We start from the raw sequence: 22,443 nt of genomic DNA on the forward strand, positions 1-22,443 counted from the left end.
GAGTGAAATTTTGGCCCTTTTCATTAGGCCTTTATAGCCTTGCCTTAGATGGATGTCTAGAACTTTAGAAGTGGTAAACCAGGTTTCTCCAGTAACAGAATACATTATGGACATGGGTGTGACATTCAAAGGCATGTGCATGGGTAGAGTGTGTTGTAATGTGCACGGATCATGGGGTTCTAGAACAGAATAGTGAAAAGTCATACTGGAAGTTTAGATTTGTGCCAGATTGTGGTGATCTTGAATGCTGGTCTGGAGACTGGAATACACAACATACAGACATAGAATTTTTGAACAAGGGCAAGATGTCATAGTTTTACACAAGAAAAATGTAAGTGTTTAGCCTGTATGTAGCAGATTATTAGAGGAGATTCTAGAGGTCATATCCTTGGCAGGATCGGTCATGAGGCTGTGTACTTTTGAACTAAGACTTTTAATGAGAAATTAAAGGCATAGAGACTAGAAATAAAAATCATAAAATGCCAATTCCATATCACAAAGCAGAAATAGAAAAAAAAAGTAGTTACACTTTAAAAATAAAAGTAAATGCTCACTATGAAATTGGAAACTAATGGAAAAAAAATACAGACTATAGGATTTTTTGTAGTGAAGCATTCCTCTAGGAAATAAAACAATTATTACACATTATTTTCTCCCTTCTTTCAAATTCCACATCGATTTCTACATTATTTCTTTGAAGATTCATAATGGAATTGAATGCCTACTGAACACTGGAAAATGAGGTTTGCTTATTTAAGAGCTCCATGACTGAACATTTCAGATTTATTTCAATCACTAGCATTTCAGCTCTTTTATATAATGCTAAACTTCAACTGAAAACCACAAAAAGCATAACTTTTTCACAAGAGAGTTAAATTCACTATTTTTAACTGCAATAGTGCCTGACTATTTGGCTTTTATTTTATAGTGTAATACAGTATTATGGATTCATTTAAGCATACAAAGACAATACATTCTTCATAAAAGACTCCCACATCCCTGCAAACTTCAATCCATTTCTTCCTTTGGTCAGTGTAGAAATTTTTTTTTTCAGTGACTATGCTAGGTCCTAAAGCTCCTCTCCTATTACAGTTTTCATGCTTTACACTACAATTTATGACAGTAGCAGCATTCCTCATTAGTAAATAGGAGAAGAAAAGATCGCTGTGGTAGGAGGGAATGGGGTAGAGAAAAGTATATAGTCAGTGAGACAAAGCTTCTTAGAGGAAGTTGCCATTTTTATTTTTATTTTTGTTTTTGTTTTTCATGGTCATGCCTGTGGTATGAAGAAGTTCCTGGGCTAGGGATTGAACCACACTGTAGCAGTGACCAGAGACACAGCAGTGTTGATGGATCCTTAGGCCACTGAACCACCGGGGAACTCCCAGAAACTACTTTTATTTTTTAATATGATGTATTTACACAAATCAATGCAGCATGAGAAAAATTAGATAATGGAGAGGGTTTGAAATTTGCTGACTATCTCTGCTTGGAGTAATTCCAAGATGAGCATAACATAGTTCAATTTTCTGGATATCTTTAATTGCACCGTCATCTTAATCTTCCAGTATTTCAGAATGACAGTTTTAGGTATAAGTGCTCCTAGTTTGCACAGGAGAGAAACTGAGGCTCACAAAAGCTACTCCTGTCCAGGGACAGACCAGAAAACTTAACCAGCTGATGGCACAAATAAAGATGTTCCATTTCTGAATCTGTTTTCCTGTCCCTCCCTCTTACCCACTTACCCTCTTGTTCTTTATCTGCACTTCTTATTCCTCTCCCTCCATACTATATCTTTCCTATCTTTTTCATTAAGAAATCATCAAACATTTACCATCTTTTGCTATATTTCAATCATTTTAATTTTATTAGGGATTGAAAAGTTAATAAACAAAATCTGTGACCTAAAATTACTGCGTATACCACATAAATCAGATGTTGGAAGTTTTGTTCTCCATCTTCTGATTTCAACCCATGCTAAAATTCAAGCACAAGAAAATAGGACATTCAATCACAATAAATTATCAAAAAATGAATTTTTCATTAACATGGATGTTTTCTGACACTTTTGAGGAGAGCATTTAAACTGCACTGAAGTCATCATTTCAGTACAAAAATCTCCATTGGCTGTTATTTTAAGTGTCTCCTTTGAACCTTTCTCTAAGGAAGCTAAATCTTGTTCTAAGCTCATTACTTATTTTTTTCTTAAACTGTATTGTTTTTCCTTCCACAGGCATCTGAATTAATTTTTGTTCTATTTTCTTAAACATCCACAGAGACATATTCCTCTCCAAGCATAAAAAGACCCTCCAGGTGTTAGTAAGGAAATAAAAATAGTAATATTTATTGTTGCTTCACTCAGAATTGCTATATTGAATATTATCCAAGCACTAAGGGAAGGCTGAGGCATGGGAAGGAAGGCCACACAGGGAAATCAGGATGGACTATTCTTGACTTCCTTCTGTCCCCAAGATTTCTATATTTCCCACACAGAAACATTACAACACATGTATGTATAAACATGTTAAGCATTAGAATTAAAATCCATGTATAAAATTGTTTGCAAAGGTTTATTTTTTGTAAACAAAAATAAAAATGAAACCATTCATTTTATACCACTTGTTAAAGTGGAATGAAATGTGAACTTTGTTGTAATTTTTGTATGTTAATTAGCTTTGTTTCTGAAAGCAGATAGCTAAAACAGCTAATAACAGTGCACTGTATTTTCAATTTGAGGCTGTTGTAAACAATGGGAAGTCTCTGGTTTTGTTGGCAGAGTCCTAGTTAATTTGGATTGGCCACTTTTTTGTTGTACAAATGGGCAAATCACAGTCATAAGTATTGGTGTCTTGTCTATAAAATGAAATCATCTTACAGCAGGTTTATGGGATGTTTTATATGAGACAATGTGTGTCAAAATATCTTGCATAAATATCAGGTTTTATTATTGTTAAATTAATTTAAGCAAGGAGGCCATCAAACTGGTCTGTTTCTATTACCTTAGCAGCCCATAGGAGCAAATCAAAACCTGAGCCTATAAATGCCTCGAGGTTAAGAAATCAAACCTAAAGACCACCAATCACATAAAATCAACTGGGCTTCTCCAAATAAGGAAAACATTTAAGCTTTAGCCAATAATATTTTTCTTGCTTTGCTTCTGCCTTTTCTCTACAAAAGTCTTTCTCTCATGCAGATGGAGTACTCCTAACTACTTCTGGTTTGGCTCTACCCCAATTGAATCAATTTTTGCTCAAATAAATGCTTCTTATCTTTTTGTTTCTTTGTTTCTAATGCCTGTTGGAGATGCCCTGGTGGCTCAGCAGATTACGAACCTGACTAGTATCCATGAGGATGTAGGTTTGATCCCTGGCCTTGCTCAGTGGCTTAAGGATCCAGTGTTGCTATGAGCTGTGGTGTAGGTCACAGATGCTGCTCAGATCTGGTGCTTCTGTGGCTTGTGGCATAGGCTCCAGCTTAATCTCAGACTCAGTCCCTAGTCTGGTGATTTCCAAATGCTGCAAGTGCTGCCATAAAAAGTAAAATAAAATAAAATGTCTGTTCATCTTTTAACATATACATTGTTACATAAAAATAAAACCATTTGTTGTATATAAAAGGCTCTTTTAATTCAAATGGTTATCGTGTTAGTAACTGCTTAAGATATCAGTATATTATTGACAGGCCCTCTAGAACCATGGAAAAACAAGTCAGTATCAGTTTATGGATGTTAATTTATACTAACCTACTAACTCCTATATACCTAAAGAAATCAGGATATTAGGAATTGAAGATTTTGGAAGACAGATTAATTCATGTTTTTGCATGCACAATCTGGTTAATTTCACAAGTAGTCCAAATGATTCACTCTAAAAATTTTTAAAAGGGGGAATTAATTTGATATTCTGCTCTGCTGGATAAGAAGGAACTGTTAATGTAGTTGATGTGGTTGACAGTGTAAGAAGGTATAACTATGTCTCAGCAGATCTAGAACTGCTGTGCTACAGTTACTGATCATCTGACAAGAATCTTATTTGTAAGAGTCAACCACGTGCATTTAATTACAATAGAAAACTATAGCTAGCAAATAGGCAGAAACACTTTTTTGGTTTAGTAATAGTTATCCTCTGCTTCCTCAATCTGATTTTCCATCATTGCTAACAGCCACTACACAGTATGTATGAAACTATCAACAGATTATTATATAACTAATGCTAATATATTAACCATGCGAAACAAACAAAAGTATGGTAATAAAGGGCTATATAAGAACTGGAAGAGTTACACCAGCATAGTTTCTTGAAAATGCTAAGAATATGCCTGAAAAGAATGGTTCAAACATTTCAGGAAAGAGCAATATGTTTAAGTCTAGACAGCTGAGTAGACTCTGAAGTGTGGTGGGAAATGGGAAGATCTCCTGACAAAAACTGAACAATGAAAGTGATGAAAATTCATATTAAAGGTAAATTAACCCCACAACCTTGTATAGGACAACTATGTAAAATATGGTTCTATTCTTTCCATAATAAAAATTATCACTTATTTGCATATTTATTTAGATTTGAAATATTCTTTCAAACAGCTAATTTCACAATGCACTTGTGAAATAAATATTATCATCATGTTTATTTTCCATATAGGAGTGATCTGATCTATTTCACAATGTTAGTAAAGTGCTGAAAATGAATGTGCAAACCATGTACGAAGAATGCCTGGCAAAGAGGGTACAAAGTACCAGATAAAAAACAGTCATTGTTCGCCAGATTTGCTAACTTGGCTCAGCCCTGTGGCAACCTGGAGGAAGAGAACCTATTCTGGAAATCTCTTGGCTCCCACAGAGTTACGTTCTACCCTTACCTACTCTGTTTCCTGCCTTAGGCTTTCTTGCCCTCTGACACCTAATTGTGTTGGCCAATAGGCAGCAACAAAGGGGATGAACATGAGGAAGGAGAGTGATGTGGGAGTACTTATTTTTCAATCTTTCTTTTTCTAGCACTGCTTCAGGCTGACTACTTTTCAGCTCTCAAGATGGACCACAATGTCCATAAGTTGTTTCTGTTTTGTGGATAGGTTAATGTGACCTATTTTAGATTCCACATTAATTGGTATCATATGGTATTTCTCTTCCTCTTTCTGACTTATTTCACTTACTGTGATGATCTCTTGTGGAATCCATGTTGCTGTGAATGGCATCATTTTGTTCTTTTTAATGAATGAGTAGTATTCCATTGTGTATTTGTACCACATCTTTTTAATCCATTCATCTGTTGATGGACATTTAGGTTGTTACCATGTCTTATCTGTTGTGAATAGTGCTTCTATGAACATAGGTGTGCATGTATCTTTTTGAATTGTAGTTTTGTCTGGCTATGTGCCCAAGAATGGGGTTGCTGGATGATATGGTAATTCTATTTTTAGTTTTCTAAGGAACTTCCCTACTGTTTTTCATAGTGGTTGCACAGGTTTACATGCCCACTAAAAATGCAGGAAGATAACAGACTTGTGGTTGCCAAGGGGGTGAGGGGAGAGAAAGGGATGGACTGGGAGCTTGGGGTTAGAAGATGCAAATTATTACATTTAGAAATGATAACAACAAAATCCTACTGTATAGCACAGGGAACTGTATGCAGTCTTCTGGGAGAGACCATGATGGAAAAGAATATAAAAGTGAATGTACATAACTGAGTTACTTTACTGTACAGCAGAAATTGGCACACTGTAAATCAACTATAATTTAAAAGAGAGAGACAAAAAAATAAATAAATGCATCAATCAATTAATTAAGAAGATGGAGCACAGGATGTCATTTTGCTTTCACGATTGCTTCCTCCACTTACTCTTTTAATGGAAGGGAAAATCAAAAACAAGATGTACTATAGATCTTTGTGATATCAAACCTTTGTATTAAAATCATCTTTATCTATCCTAATTGTATTAGGTGAGGTTTTTTGGTTTGTTTTTGTTTTTTTGTTTGATTTTTATTTGTTTTGTTTTTGTTTCTGTCTTTTTTGCCAGGACATGGACTGATGCAGAGACTACTACTTTGCATTGAAGTGGCAGTTTCTTAGTTTATTTGCCTTGTAGAACCTACTCCTAACTTTTACAAATGTAATAGATGTGCCAACAAAGACTGAGGGTAAAACCAGAATTTAAACCTGTATCTTCCCATCAGTAAACCAAAGAGAACTTGGCAATTTAATTTCTAGTACCACTGATGAGTTAGGTGGGGTTGACATTCCATATGACCTATTGGCATCACTCTTCCCCATTAGGTAAAAGAATAATCTACTTATATTTTTAAGGTTTTTTTCTTGGTATAATTTTTTATTTGTTTTCTTTTTTGTTTTCATTTTAAGATTCTGTAAAACTTATACTTGAGAAAGCTTGTCTTTAACATTAAATTGCCACAATATCATTAGCAAGCTTAAGTTTATTAAACATATGGAGACAGAAATATAAGATATTTTACTTCAGATGTTTCTAGAATCTGTTTATGTTTATAATGATTTTTATATGTGTCCTACTTTCCAAACACTTAAATGCTTTAAAATATAAGTAACATAAGGACTTCTTTTACTTCTTAAAGCACTCCTTATATTTATTTAAATGACATTGAACAGTCTTATGAATATCCCCAAAGTATGTTTATCTTCTAAATAATCAACTAAACTTTGTGAAAATTATTTTACTAATAGCACAAGGTAATTATGAAAATTGATTTTAAGTCATATATTTAAAACAAAATGCAAGAGCAGTCCAATGCTTCCATTTTCCCAAGGTATAATTTGTGCCAGAACAAAAAAATTGATTGAACCATGAAAGCAATACTTCCCTTGTACATAACATTTTCTTATCTACTATATTTATAGTTTGTAGAAAATGTGTAATAAGTCTATTAAAATGCACAGAAATGAAGCCAAAACATCATGCATGTAATTAATCTACAAACTCTAAGCCAAAAAAATTGGGGATTATTTCCTTAATAAAGGAAACGGAAGAAGCATGTCATTGATTTTTTGAGTGGAAAATTCATTTTAATCTAATGCCAAAAGTGTCAGGTTTATCACAGTATAACATAGCTTGTAGTTTTCATGGTCATCTAAATAAAATTCTTTATAAATTATCAAAATGCTTTCCTCTGCCCAAAAGCCATCACTTCCATCTTCTACTGATTGAATTTCAAATGGTTCACACTAAACTCAGCCAGACACTGGGCAAGTTAAATAACTCTGCCATCTGGACCAGGCAAAAAAGTGACAGAAAGAGGTGATATGCTGCAATTCAAACTAGAACATCATGCCTATTAGGGCTTCCAACTTGAACATTTCTTCTCCAAAATATCTTCCAGTCAAGTTTTTTTTTTTTAATTTAAAATATACTCTAAAGTATAGCATAACTAAGAAAAAAAATCTTTATTTCATGATGACTAGGAAGAAATAAAAAAAATCATCCTTTCTTTCCATTACACTATTAATTTAAAAAATGGTTATAAAATAGGGTTAACACAGAACTGAAGAATCACCCCTTGAATATGTAACTAAAGTCAGTATTCCCAGTGCAGCTTAAAAAGTAAAGAGATTAAAAGTAAAAACAAACAAATAGTTAAAACTATGGTAAAGACACACAGAATTTAGAATAAGGAAGTCTAAAATGCTTTAATCAGATTTCAGGAAAGAGGAGAGAGAATGAACACAAAACTATATGAAAAGATAGTGAAAGAAAACGTCAACACTGGTAAAAGGAAAAAATACACATAAACTTATAAAATCCCAAATGAGATACATGACAGATAATTACTTCTAGGTATACCAGAGTGATCCTATATTACCCAAAGATTAAAGAAAATATTTTAAAAATGGACAGAGAGAAAGAAAAGATTGTCCTCAAAGTATTTGCAATTAGAGGTGATTTCTCAATAGTAACAATGGAGGTCAGAACATTTTGAAATAATATCACAAATGTACTAAGAAAACAATATTTAATTCATAATTCATATGAAATTCTATAGGGTATACTTCTGTCAGAATGAAAATGATGCTAGAAGGACATCTGTGGTACAATCAGGGACAAAAAACAAGCAACTTGATGTGCATGTCAAAAATTAAAAAATCATTGCCTGTATATGCCAATATTAAATATTTATTGTGGGAATGAAAATATTAGACCAAGAGATTATATAGTCATATTATATACTATATATATGACTATATAGCCATATTATATGACTATAATAACTGATAATTTTGAAAATTTTGGGAAATTATCAAGTTCAAAGTATTCTAAATATGATTTGTAAGAAGAGTAATGATACTAATTGACTTGAACATTAAAATTACTGAGAAAAAATCTAGTGATAAATGAAATGTATAATTTTAATGGAATGGAGAGGAAAGCAAATTAGGATGATCACAAAAGCAAGAAAAGAGCAAAAAATGTAGAAAACTTGGGAAAAAACTGACAACTATAATATTAAATTAATAAGAGCAATCACTGCCATAAATAAAAATGGATAAAGTGCTTGAGTTAAGAAACACAAAGTTTATCAGACTGAGCCCTTCAAAACATATCAACTTATGCTGCTCAAAAGAGACTTATCTAAAATATAGCAGGGAGAAAGATGGAAAGTAAAATGATGAACAAAAAGAATTACTAATACTAGCCAAAACAAAGTGTAATAGTAATCGCTAATGTTTAATTTGAAAAAAAAAATATTTTGAAAAAGATCAAGCAAGTAAATTCATTCCTAAATAAACATTAATGAAAGGCTCACTGAAAAATACATCAAAAATCAGATTCGGAGTTCCCGTCGTGGCGCAGTGGTTAACGAATCCGACTAGGAACCATGAGGTTGCGGGTTCGGTCCCTGCCCTTGCTCAGTGGGTTAACGATCCGCTGTTGCTGTGAGCTGTGGTGTAGGTCGCAGACGCGGCTCGGATCCCGCGTTGCTGTGGCTCTGGCGTAGGCTGGTGGCTGTGGCTCCAATTTGACCCCTAGCCTGGGAACCTCCATAGGCCACGGGAGCGGCCCAAAGAAATAGCAAAGACAGAAAAAAAAAAAAATCAGATTCACTTTATAACTTAAAATATATTGGCTGAGTAAAGTATTCCAAAAAAGGAAACACCAAACCTAGATTTTTTTTTTTAACCAACAAGTTCTAACATGTATTCAAGTAACAACTAATCCCATTTTCCATAGTCACAAAATATGGAAACAATTCCTACTGCAGAATATGGAAAATAGGAAACATCTTTCAACTGTTTTTATTGGAATAAAACATCCTATATATTAAAACCCACAATAGCAATACAAGATATGATTACAGGTGACCATATAGAAAACAAATACTGTTATATGGAAACTTGATTTATCACAGAAATGGCACTGTCAGTCATGGCAGAAACAGCGAACCCTGCAGTAACAGAGAGATAATTAGCTACCCCCATGTCATTAAGTGAAACTGGTCTCCTACCTCACAACAAAAAACAAAGAGCTTATGAATTATAAATTTGAATATAGGAAACTATAAAACTTATAGGATTTTTAAAACATCAAAATAAGATTATTTATTTATGAAAACGAACCGTAACAAATGGAAATACAAACCATGAATTACAAGAGGATATTTAAAAATGATATAATTTGTAAATTCAGAATACGTAAAGACCGTCTACAAGTCATTAAGAAAAGGAGATAACCTAATAATATGTGCAAAAAAACAAAATTTCCAGAGAATAAAACATTATTAGCCATTAAATATATGAAGTTAACCTGATAAATAATAGTAGGATTCAGTTTGAATTTATAGTAAGATATCATTTCATATCAACCAGATGAGCAAATATTTAAGTCTGAAATGTCCAGTGTTAGTGACAATATGAAGAACTGGAATAATTGTATACTTCCGGTGGAAGCGCACATTGATACACCTGATTTATACAGAAACTGGACATGTTCTAAGAGGAACAAGAATACACATACCCTATGATGAAGCAATTCTATTCCTAGCTGTACACCCTGGAGCTTTTGCACATATGCACCAGGAAACATATACAAGAAGGGTCATGACAGAATTTTCATATTAAAAAAAAACTGGAAATAATCCTATGTTTGATATACATGCTAGTGTTATACAGTGGAATATTGTCCAATAATTAAAGATATATGACCGTTATTTACAGGAAACATAGATGAATTTCAGGAATACAATGTTAAACCAAGTTAGCAAGTTGTAGAAGAACCTGCAGATTATGATTTCATTAATACAGAGCTTAAAAAAATCCAGGTTCAGAAATATATTTGTTCAGGGACACAGGTGCATATTTGGAAAACTCAGGGAAACTAGGGAAAGGCAAACAACATGCAGGGTAATGATTTCCCCTGATGGAAAAGGCAGAGTTGGTACCACGTTGGGACCCACTTCAGTTTCCAAAAGCAATACTGAATTTTATTTATAAAATACATGCTAAAGATATCAGTGTTTCTTCTAAACCTCACACACATTTATACATATTATTATTATAGTTGATATTTAATAAGCTGACAAATATTACAGTTAACCAATTCGATAGAGAAAGTAATTATTAATTAGGATTAACTGGTCATGTAGGAGTGAGAAATGAGAATTATGTAAAAGTAGCGGAGTCAAGGATCACTGAATTTTACTGAATAAAAATCATGTTGAGGATAGTAAAACTAATAATGAAGAGTCATTAATTTCTAGAAATTCACAATTTAGAGATGAAGAGAAGTATTCTGATACTAATTAAAGAGTGATGTTTTCAGGTTTGAAATATTAATTTCGGTTAGGATATATAAATACTTCAAGTCAAGGAGAAAATCAAACTTAGATTTATAAGAATGTCAAGGACCTGAACAAATTTAAAGTTCCTTCTATATAGGCATTAGAGAAGGGCAGTGAAGGCAATGGTTCATTGATACACACTTCATATTTTGCAGGCTGTGTTCAGGGGATGTATGTGAGAAATGTAGAAGGAAGCATGAAAAGAGGTGGGCTTTGGAGTTCCTGCTGTGGCTCAGTGGGTTAAAAACCCAGCTAGAATCCTTGAGGACGCTAGTTCAATCCCTGCCCTTGCTTAGTGGGTTAAGGATCTGACATTACCTTGAGCTGTGGTGCTGGTCACAGATGTGGCTTGCGAGTATCCAGTGTTGCTATGGCTGTGGTGTCAGCCAGCAGCTCCAATTCAACCCCTAACCCTGGAACTTCCATATGCCACAGGTGCAGCCCTGAACATACACACACATACCCCAAAAACAAAACAGATGGGCTGTTATGCTGAGGTCAAATACCAAAGCTTTATATGAGACATGGCCTCTATGTGTGAGTATGCTAGAAAAGAACAGTTTGTTTGTTTGTTTGTTTGTTTATTGTCTTTTTGCCTTTTCCAGGGCCGCTTCCCGCAGCATATGGAGGTTCCCAGGCTAGGGGTCTAATCGGAGCTATAGCCGCTGGCCTACACCACAGCCACAGCAACGCCAGATCTAAGCCACATCTGCAACCTACACCACAGTTCACTACAATGCTGGATCCTTAACCCACTGAACAAGGCCAGGGATTGAACCCGCAACCTCGTGGTTCCTAGTCAGATTCATTAACCACTGCGCCACGACGGGAACTCCCAGAACAGTTTATTTATTTATTTTTAATGATGATATGAAGCATAAACAGGGAAAGAGTAGAATCTGGTCTAGACTGGGATAAATCTCATTTAGTATAGTCTAGGGCCACAGTTGAAAATCACACATTTAAATGATATATTAAGCTAATGCCTCATGCATTGTTCTACTAAGTGTAATTTATGTAAGTACCAATTCAATCGAGCACATGGAATAAATCTGTAAAATATCACAAAAAGAGTATCTTAAAATAATAGAAATTTACTTCTCACAGCTTTGGAGAGAAGTCTAAAAATAGTGTCAGCAGTATTGATTCATTCTAGGACCCTGAGGGAAAGCCTGTCCCTTGCCTCTCCCTTAGCTTCTGGTCATGGCAGTCAATCCTTGGCTTGTATCACTAAAATAACAACCTCTGCTTCATATGGAGCTCACCCCATTCTTCTGCATCTTCACATGGCTGTCTTCTTTTAAGGACACCCCATATTGGGTTAGGTCTAATGACTTCATCTTAATTTGACTAAATATGCTAAGATTCTATTTACAAAGAAGGTCATATTGGCAGGTCTTGGACTCATGTTCTTTGGTTCAAAGAACTTTTTATTCATATAAAATTTTGGTTTCTTTGAAATAAATTCTACTTTTCCAATATTTCTATTATAATAAGTAAGTGCACATTTTCTTTCTCTTTCTTTTTTTCTTTTCTTTTTTTTTTTTTTTTTTTTTTTTTTTTTTTTTTTTTTTTTTTGGCCATGCCTGCTGCATTCAGAAGTTTCTGGACCAGGGAGGGATCAAACCTGCACCATAGCAGTGACCCAAGCCACTGTAGTGACAATGCCAGATCCTTAACCCCTAGGCCACTGGGGAACTCTTAAGTGCACGTTTTCTTATTCCTGAAATAGAAAAGTATAAAACACAGTGTCACTTTATATGTAATCCAGGGGTCCATTTTTCAATTATCAGCTTCCTATACATTATTATATACATACATAAATTGTTACCTGTCTTAAAAAAAGACTATTTATTCATCATTTCATATTTTACTTACACAAAACAACTGAATATATTATATATCTGTTTGCTATTAGACTTCTTCATCCCAACTTTAATAAAGAAACTAAACCTCAACTAAAAGAATACCTCAATAACTGAAGGGCAGCTAAAAAGAACTATATCAAATGAGTACTCCTTACAGTCTTGAGTAGTCCTTATAATACAAATTGATTTTTTATTCAGTAAAAGCACTACCAAAAAAAGGTAAAATTTAAAAAAAACTTATTTTAAGCACTTAAAATTACTTTCTAAAGGTCATATCAATAGAGTGCTACATTATTGTAATATTTTTCAGATTTGGCATTTATGCTCTAAAAATTGACCCAATCCTTATATAATTTCCTAGGAATACTCTTTAATTTTCTTAGCCCTGCAGTAAATTATTGAAATGGATATTGAAACACTCAACTGTAATCAGGTGTACATAGTTCCAAAATAAAGATCAGACATTAAATATTAGAAAAGACTTAACCAGCCCCTGGCATAAACAAAATCAGATTATAATCCAGTCAAATATAAACATAATAAAAGCAGATTTACACATTATTAGAATAACTCAATGTATACAATATAAAATTCAAGAAACATTCACAACTTTTTTAGTAATTTTTTGTTGTTATTTTGCTGTATACCTAACAAGCTGGTTATTGTTTTTCTTTAAAACTGTATTAAAATGAGGTTTAATTTGTTACCAGACATTTTGTGTAGCAGAGACACAATGAAGATGAAGACAGAAATCTTTTCTTATATTAAAATCTAAATGTGAAATCCCCAAAGTGCAAAATTTATTCTAATTAATTATATAAATATTATTGTTGAAAATTATTTAAACTAGTAGTATATTGTAATAATGCAGGTGTGTCTCATCTCTTGATGAGAGAGATGATAGTCAAGATGTTATTTTTATGTTTATTTGTTTTAGAGAAAATCTTAGACTATCCTATAGATAGGTACAGTCTCTTCATGATGATTGTTTAAACTGAAAACTATATGGATTAATCAGGTGGAGCAATGTAGGCTCAAGAGTCTACCTGAAAAGTTTAACAATACCTTTCTTGCTTTGATTTTTCATTAATGCAAAACAGAAACTACTAAAAATCAGACTTTCTTAGAAGGGCTGAATAATTGCATTAGTTTATAAAAAACCCATGTGTATACTGGGCTAAGTGGAATCCAGTCTTAGCATTATAGTCTGCAAGCTTAACAACAGTGGATTTCTGGTGAACTTGAATGTACACTCCCTCCAAATCACTCTTGCTGCCAATTGAGTGCATTTATCTTTCTCATTTGGACTTTCATAGTGGCCCTTGATACCTGCTTTATATTCTTTTTTTCCCTTTTTTTCTTTTCATGGCCATACCTGTGACATATGGAAGTTCCTGAGCCAAGGGCTGAATCAGAGCTGTAGCTGCAGCCTATTCCACAGCCATGGAAACACTGGATCCAAACCACATCTTTGACCTATGCCGCAGTTTGCAGCAGTGCTGGGTCCTAAGCCCACTGAGCAAGTCTAGGGATCCAACCCACACCCTCACAGAGACAACATCAGGTCCTTAACCCTCTGAGCCAAAATGGGAATCACCGTGCTGTCTATTCTTATTGTATCTCTTAACGGCAATGTAATTTGCTAAAGAGAATGAAAACTTCTGCAGAAATCACTTCTGACCTTAGGTATATAAAGGGATGGTGGCCAGAGTGGCCAGTATTTAACTAGCAAACACAAAATTAATGATGAAGAGAGAGAGAAAGATTTTTCAAAGGAAAACTTGGAATAGGATGCAAGGAACTGCCTCATTTAAATATATTGTGTGTGTGTGTGTGTGTGTGTGTGTGCAATTATTTGTACTGTTATTTCATGCTATTGTGTGAGCAAGTGTATACACATGGACAATATGCTTACTTGCATATTTTTATCCACGTTCTTTTAAAAGGATTGTATAATATGATGCAGTCATATATCCTGCAATGTTTCTAAAATTAATTTGCAATGCAATATTTAGATAAAATTAATATTAACATGACTAAATATCTTAAAAATGTTAACATATGTAAATATTATTCAAATGTCAAAGCAAATATACTCAGGGCAGCAACAATCAAACACTTTTAACAAAGAAAAGACTGTTTCTTATATTTTTTTTGTTTTTAATGTAGTGACTTAGAGTATCTAGTCAGTTATCAGTAAGTTATGTTAGAAATTCATTAAATTCTATGCTAGCATTAAATTTTAAACAAACTGTATATTGTCAAAACAAATTCTTAAAAATTTTCATAAGGGAAGATAACCATATTTACTGAATCATATGTACACAATATGTAATTGAGTCAGTGAATATTTTATTATTCAAGGATTATATTAGCATTGCATAGGCATGAACTTACTGAATTTTTATTTAAATTATGTATGATGAATTTTACCAAGGTCTGAGTTTGAACATGTAACATTCTAATTTGTCATTAATCTTTTATATGAATTAACACTTGAAAATTAATTTTGAGCATATGCATACATACTTTTAAGAAAATCTTGATGAAAAGAATCAAATTCCAAAGGGAAAGAGTATAGTGCAATAGTATATATTATTTTTGTTGGTTTACACAACAGTTTACAATCACTGTTTAAAATATACTATCACTTTGAAACAAAATGATAAATACACTGCCCCAATTGAATTTGTGTTTTGTGTTGATTATGCCATTACACCTTAAATGACATTGAATAGAAGGCTTAGCAAGTAATGTTCATAGTAGTCTGTTAGTGTCCTACATATTCACAAAATTATATATAATGTCATAGTGATTTAAAGATGAGAATTAAAAAATTATTTACCCTATTTTTTTCTACATCTCAAAGTGATAGTCTAAAACCTGTGATGTTAGGATGGAAGTAATAGTGAAATTGAGTGCATATCCTTCCTTGCAACTGGATCGAGAATCACCATACCTTAATATTTCTAAGAATGAGCAAGAATAAAAACTAGTGCTAAGAGATGCTCCAGGGATGTGAAATAGCTTAGAAACACTAAACTGGATATATAGCATATATATTTTAAAATTGATTTTTAAATTATTTACATATTGAAGTTGGAAGGCAAGAATCCACCCTAAAAGTCGTCTCCATTAAATTAAGTGAAATGATCTTTTGATCTTTTCTTTAGAACTAGTAATCCACCTCAGAAAGGAAAAATCCACTTACTACTCTGACTGAAAAAACTTTATATGCTTACTTTTCTCTAAAAAATCCTTCCTGAAAATAAGTGCTTATACAGTGCAGCAGGGTTCCCTTTTCTCAACACCCTCTTCAGCATTTGTTATTTGTGAACTTATTGATGATGGCCATTTTGACTGGTGTGAGGCAGTACTTCATAGTAGTTTTGATTTGCATTTCTCCAATAATCAGGGATGTTGAGCATTTTTTCATGCTCTTGTTGGCCATATATATATCTTCTTTGGAGAAATGCCTATTCAGGTCTTTTGCCTGAATTTTTCAATTGAATTGTTGACTTTTTTGAGGTTGAGTTGCATAAGTTGTTTGTGTATTTTAGAGATTAAGCCCTTGTCAGTTGCATCATTTGAAACTATTTTCTCCCATTCTGTAAGTTGTCTTTTTTTTATGGTTTCCTTTGCTGTGCAAAAGTGTGTCAGTTTAATTAGGTCCCATTGGTTTATTTTAGCTCTTATTTCTGTTGCTTTGGGAGACTGACCTGAGAAAATATTCATAAGGTTGATGTCAGAGAATGTTTTGCCTATGTTCTCTTCCAGGAGTCTGATGGTGTCCTATCTTATATTTAAGTCTTTAAGCCAATTTGAGTTTATTTTTGTGTATGGTCTGAGGGTGTGTTCCAGTTTCATTGATTTACATGCAGCGGTCCAGGTTTCCCAGCATCGCTTGCTGAAAAGACTGCCTTTTTTCCTATTTTATATTCTTGCCTCCTTTGTCAAAAATTAATTGACTGTAGGTGTCTGGATTTGTTTCTGGGATCTCTATTCTGTTCCATTGGTCTGTCTGTCTGTTTTGGTACCAGTATCACACTGTTTGGATGACTGTGGCTTTGTAATATTGCCTAACATCTGGGAGAGTTATGCCTCCTGCTTGGTTTTTGTTCCTCAGAATTGCTTTGGCAATTCTGGGTCTTTTGTGGTTCCACATAAATTTTTGGATTGTTTGTTCTAGTTCCATGAAAAACGTCACAGGCAATTTGATAGGGATTGCATTGAATCTGTAGATCACTTTGGGTAGTGTGGCCAATTTTACAACATTAATTTTTCCAACCCAGGAGCATGGAAGATCTTTCCATTTCTTTGCATCCTCTTTAATTTCCTTGACTAAAGTTTTATAGTTCTCAGCATATAAGTCTTTCATCTCCTTGGTCAGGTTTATTCCCAGGTATTTGATTTTTGGGGGTGCAATTTTAATAGGTATGTATTTTTGTATTCCTTTCCTAACATTCCACTAAAATCTGGAACAATATAAGGATGCCCACTCTCACCACTTTTATTTTACTTAGTACTGGAAGTCCTAGCCACAGCAATCAGACAAACAGAAGAAATAAAAGATATACAAATTGAAAGAGAAGAGGTAAAATTGTCATTGTATGCAGATGACATGAATCTATATATAGAAAACCTTTAAGACTCAACCTGGAAACTACAAACGATCAACAAATTCAGCAAAGTAGCAGGATATAAGATTAACATTCAGAAATCAGTCGCATTTCTGTGTACTAACAATGAAATATTAAAATTTTTTAACATGGGGAAGTTTCTGCATACTCTTCAAATACATTTAGAATGATAATTGGCTAATAAGAAAGCAATGACTTTTAATATTGTATTGTGTGTATTTCTTCAAGTTTTTGGTTTTTGTTTATTTTTGACTTTTAAGTTATTTCCTCAGAAATGCCTTCTTTTTTGTAATGTCTTTTTGCAGTAGCTTCAGTGGTGTCACACCTCATAAAATACTCTGTAGCTATTGTTCCTTCTCTTAATTTAGGTAGAAAGCCAGCCATTCTTTCATTGAAACTATTGATCACAGTGTTCTGTTACTGATAGTTATGCTATTATGTTTTATATTAATATATTTAGTAAAATAAAGGAATTGGCATATTTTCTAAGATTTTTATTTTTTTTATGTTATAGTTGATTTAAAATGTCACTTTCTGCTAAACAACAAAGTGACCCAGTCATACATACATATACATTCTTTTTCCCATATTATCCTCCATCATGTTCCATCACATGTCACTAGATATAGTTCCCTGTGCTATATCCCAGCACAGGGATACAGCAGGATCCCATTGCTTATCCACTCCAAATGCAATAGTTTGCATTTACTAACCCCAAACTCCCAGTCCATCCAATTCCCTCCCCATCCCCCTTTGCAACCAAAAGTCTTTTCTCCAAGTCCATGAGTTTGTTGCTTTTCTGTAGTTATGTTCATTTGTGCCCTATATTAGATTCCAGATATAAGTGATATCATACGGTATTTGTCTTTCTCATTCTGACCTACTTGACCTAGTATGAGAATCTCTAGTTCCATCCATGTTGCTGCAAATGGCATTGTTTTGTTCTTTTTTATGGCTGAATAGTATTTCATTATGTATATATAGCACATCTTCTTAATCCATTCCTCTGTTGATGGACATTTAGGTTGTTTCCCTGTCTGGCTATTGTGAATAGTGCTGCTATGAACATAGGGGTGCATGTACTTTTTGTTCAATGAAAGTTCTGTCTGGAGAGATTCCCAGGAGTGGGATTTCTGGTTCATATGGTAGTTCTGTATTTAGTTTTCTGAGGTACCTCCATACTGTCTTCCATAGTGGCTGTACCAATTTACATTCCTACCAACAGTGAAGGAGGGTACGTTTTTCTCTACACCCTCTCGAGAATTTGTTATTTGTAGGCTTATGAGGGATGGCCATTATGACCTGTGTGAGATGGTATCTTAGTGAGGTTTGACTTGCATTTCTCTAATAATTAGTGATGTTGAGCATTTCTTCACGTGCCCATTGGCCATTTGTATATCTTCTTTAGAGAAATAACTATGCAGGTCTTTTGCCCATTTTTCATTTGGGTTGTTGGGGGTTTTTTTGTTGTTGATTTCTTTAAGTTGTATGTATAGTTTGGAGATTAAGCTCCTGTCAGTTGTATCATTTGAAACTATTTTCTCCCACTCTATAGGTGTATTTTTTTTTTCTTTGCTGTGCAAAAGCTTTTAAGTTTAATTAGGTCCCATTGGTTTATTTTTGTAATTATCTTGTTGCCCTGGGAGACTGAGCTAAGAAAACATTTGTACAGTTGATGTCAGAGAATGTTTTGCCTGTGTTCTCTTCCAGGAGTTTTATGGTGTCTTGTCTTTGTCTTTCTCTTGCTGCCTTTAGCATCCTCTCTTTAACTTATGCCATTCTTATTATAATATGTCTTGGAGTGGGCCTGTTTGGGTTCAACTTGGTTGGGGTCCTTTGTGCTTCCTTCATCTTGATATCTGTTCCCTTTAGATTTGGAAAGTTTTTATCCATAATTTCTTCAAATATATTTTCAATAACCTTTTTCTTCTCCTTCTGGAATCCTTTTCATGTACAAATTGGACCTTCTTTATATTATCCCATAGATCTCTTATTATTGCTTTCATGTTTTTTTATTTGATTTTCTGTCTGCTGTCCTGTTGGGTGATTTCCATTATTCTCTCTTCCGAGTTATAAATTCATTAGTTTGCATTATTCATTCTTCTCTTCACTGCCTTTAATTCAGCTTGTACTCTGCAATGATTTTCTAATTTTTCTTGGCTTCTTTCTATATTTTTTAGTTTCTTTCTAAAGTAATATGCATTACTGTTCATATCCAGTTTTAAATCCCTCAAATTCACTCTTAATTCCTTCAGTATTTTCACTCTCTCCTTTTTGAACTTGGTGTCTGTTAGACTGTTGAGGTCTATTTCATTTCTTGCTGCTTCAGATGAATTCTCCTGTTCTTTTAACTGGGAATGATTCCTGAGCTTCTTCATTTTTGCTTATATTTTTCTTATTCTGTCAGTTTAGGGAAAACAATAACTGTAGTCTTGGAGGGCTATTAATATATGTGAGTGCCTCTGGGTCTTTTGTAAGGGCTTACTATTTATTTTTAGTGTGCTGTGAATGCTTTCAGGGAGATGGAGAAAATGGGCAGGGCTAGTAGCCAGTGCCTGGTTGCTAGACCCTTGACAGTGTCAAGGAGCTGTGGGAAGGTGGTGCAGGCTGCTCCTAGATGTAGGGCTCTGGGAAGTGACAGTGATCAGGCAGGTGTAGGCTACTCCCAGAGCATTTGGCAGTGGCAGCAGCAGTGCAGGTGCATTCCCGTGGGAGTGAGATCAATAATGGGTAGTGTTTGCTTGCAGTGCCCTCTTCTTTGCTGACCTCTGAGATCACTGGGGCCCCAGTTGGTGCCTGTTCACCAACTCCTAGTGGTGGTGGGCCATGCCCACCGCTGGTGTCTAAGATGACTGCTGTGGTTGGCCCCCTCTGCCTTTGGAGCTTGAGCCTAGTGCCTAGCCCCTGCCTGAGTGTCTCAGGCTGTGGTTTCTGGGGCGGGTGGTACAGATGATCTGTGCGGCTCTCACTCTCTTTGTCCTCCTCAGTCCAGCTGATACTGATGTTTTATCCACAAATATGAGATTCCCTCTGTCTCAGCTGATCTCCCCACTGGTTAGGTGGCTTCCCAGGGTGAGGGTACCTTTCCTCTTTATCTGCTCCATCTCAGGACTGCTAATCCCATCCTGATTCCTTTTCTCTCTTTTTTCCTTTTCTTCTACCCAGTTATGTGAAGTATTTCTTGCCCTTTTTGGAGGTGTAAGGTTGTCTGCCAGCATTCAGTAGAAGTTCTGTGTGAATCGTTCTACATGTAGATGCTTTTTTTTGATGTGTTTGAGGGAGAAGGTGAGCTCAACATCTTACTCCTCTTCCATCTTGATCCTTTTTCCAGCATGTTCTCTTTATCCTTTTTTTCTCTTATGTTACTTTGAAATTCTCCCAGCTAAATCTCATAATTAATATCATCATTTAAGTATTTGTTGTTTGAAAATAAGTTGAAATATGTTTTAAAAATTCATTACTCCCAGATACCTTTGCCCAAGAAAAGACTATTTTAGGGTGAGAGTAAGGCAGTTACTTTGCTATTCTAATCCTTGGAAATCCTTCCAGACCAAAATATTTTTTTTCCAGCTTTATTGAGATGTAATTGAACACATAACATCTTATAATTTAAGGTGTAAAACATAATTATTTGATATATGTATACATTGTGAAATGATTACATGTTTAGTTAAAATCCATCACTTCACAAAGTTAATGATTTTTGTCTTGTGATGAGATCCTTTAAGATCTATACTCCTAGAAACTTACAAATATCCAATACAGGATCATTAACCATAGACCCCATGCTATACATTACATCCCCTGACCTTATTTATATTAAAATGGAATTTTATATCTTTTGACCACCTTCACACATTTTTCCTGTCTCCCCAACCCCCTACCTTTGGCAACCACCAATCTGTTCTCTGTTTCTGACTTTATTTTTTGGGGGGATTCCACATATAAGTTGGGATCATACAGTATTTGTCTTTCTCTGTCTGACTTATTTCACTTAGCATAATGCTCAAGATTCATACATTTTGTTGCAAATGGCAAGACTTCCTTTTTTATGGTTAAATATTATCAGAGAAAAATATTAAAACTTAATATAACAAAACACTTCTATTTATTTACTATATTGCTACACTTCAAAAATCTACATGGATTTGCTAGATAGTAAAGTGGTTTAATAATTTTATGAGTTATAACAAATCATAATAAAATGCATTTCAAGACAATGTGGCCTACAGCTGTCTGCAGCATGGATTCATTTGAAGTAATTTACAATGCAAGAGTTTGTAATGATCGAGAGCAATAATTTCAGATTGTTATTTAAAGTTTAAGATGAAAATATGTCTTTACAATCAAGCAAGAATATTTTGATTAAGAACTTCAGAAAGTTGTCAAATTTGTTGTGTCCAATGTGTTTTGTGCATATTTATCCATGCATGTATATTAATATGGATTGTTTTGAAAGGCAAAATTAATTTTGTACCCTTTTGTAGATATATATTTTAAATCTGCCTAACTTTAGACAAGACTTGAATAATGGAAGAAAAGTAATAGAGTAGAATAGACTGAGAAATTGAACACATGTTCAGATCCTGTTTTAGAAGCAGCCTATAGTTTGAATATTGACAGTGGCTGTGATCAAATCTGTGTTGAAAGAAACTGAGTTTATTGAAACTAATTATTTATTGAAAATAGCTATAACAGCAATTTGCAGAAACATGATTATAATCTTTGATACACTTGTTATTTGTCAATAGCTATTTCAGTACTCCAGTGAAAAAAGTAATTCTGTTGGCATCATCAGTGTCTTAATTAAATCTTCATGCCTACACAATGCAACGTAAGGAAAAATTTTACTTTTCTTATGGAAAAAATTGAGTTTAGGAGCAGGTTCCTAAATTCATGTTTACTTAAATATAAAGACACATTTTTTCATCAATACTTTTGACAGGTTTGGATTGAATTCAGACCCACAAGATTTTCTGCAGATGTAAGGTTTCCAAAGCTATTGCTTTAGTGATTTTGCACAGTATATTATAAATGTGTTTTTTTCCCCCTGACTTCTCTTCATTTCACCCTATCTACAGACAATCTTTGCCAAGTAATGTATTTCTTTTGAGGCCAGCTATTATCAGCCCAATCC

This window comes from Sus scrofa, chromosome 8 (assembly GCF_054392235.1).
Source record: "Sus scrofa isolate SSC_HxYL_T2T_F1_AM1 chromosome 8, Sscrofa_HxYL_maternal_Yorkshire_Landrace_v2.0, whole genome shotgun sequence".
NCBI classification, from domain to species: Eukaryota; Metazoa; Chordata; class Mammalia; order Artiodactyla; family Suidae; genus Sus; species Sus scrofa.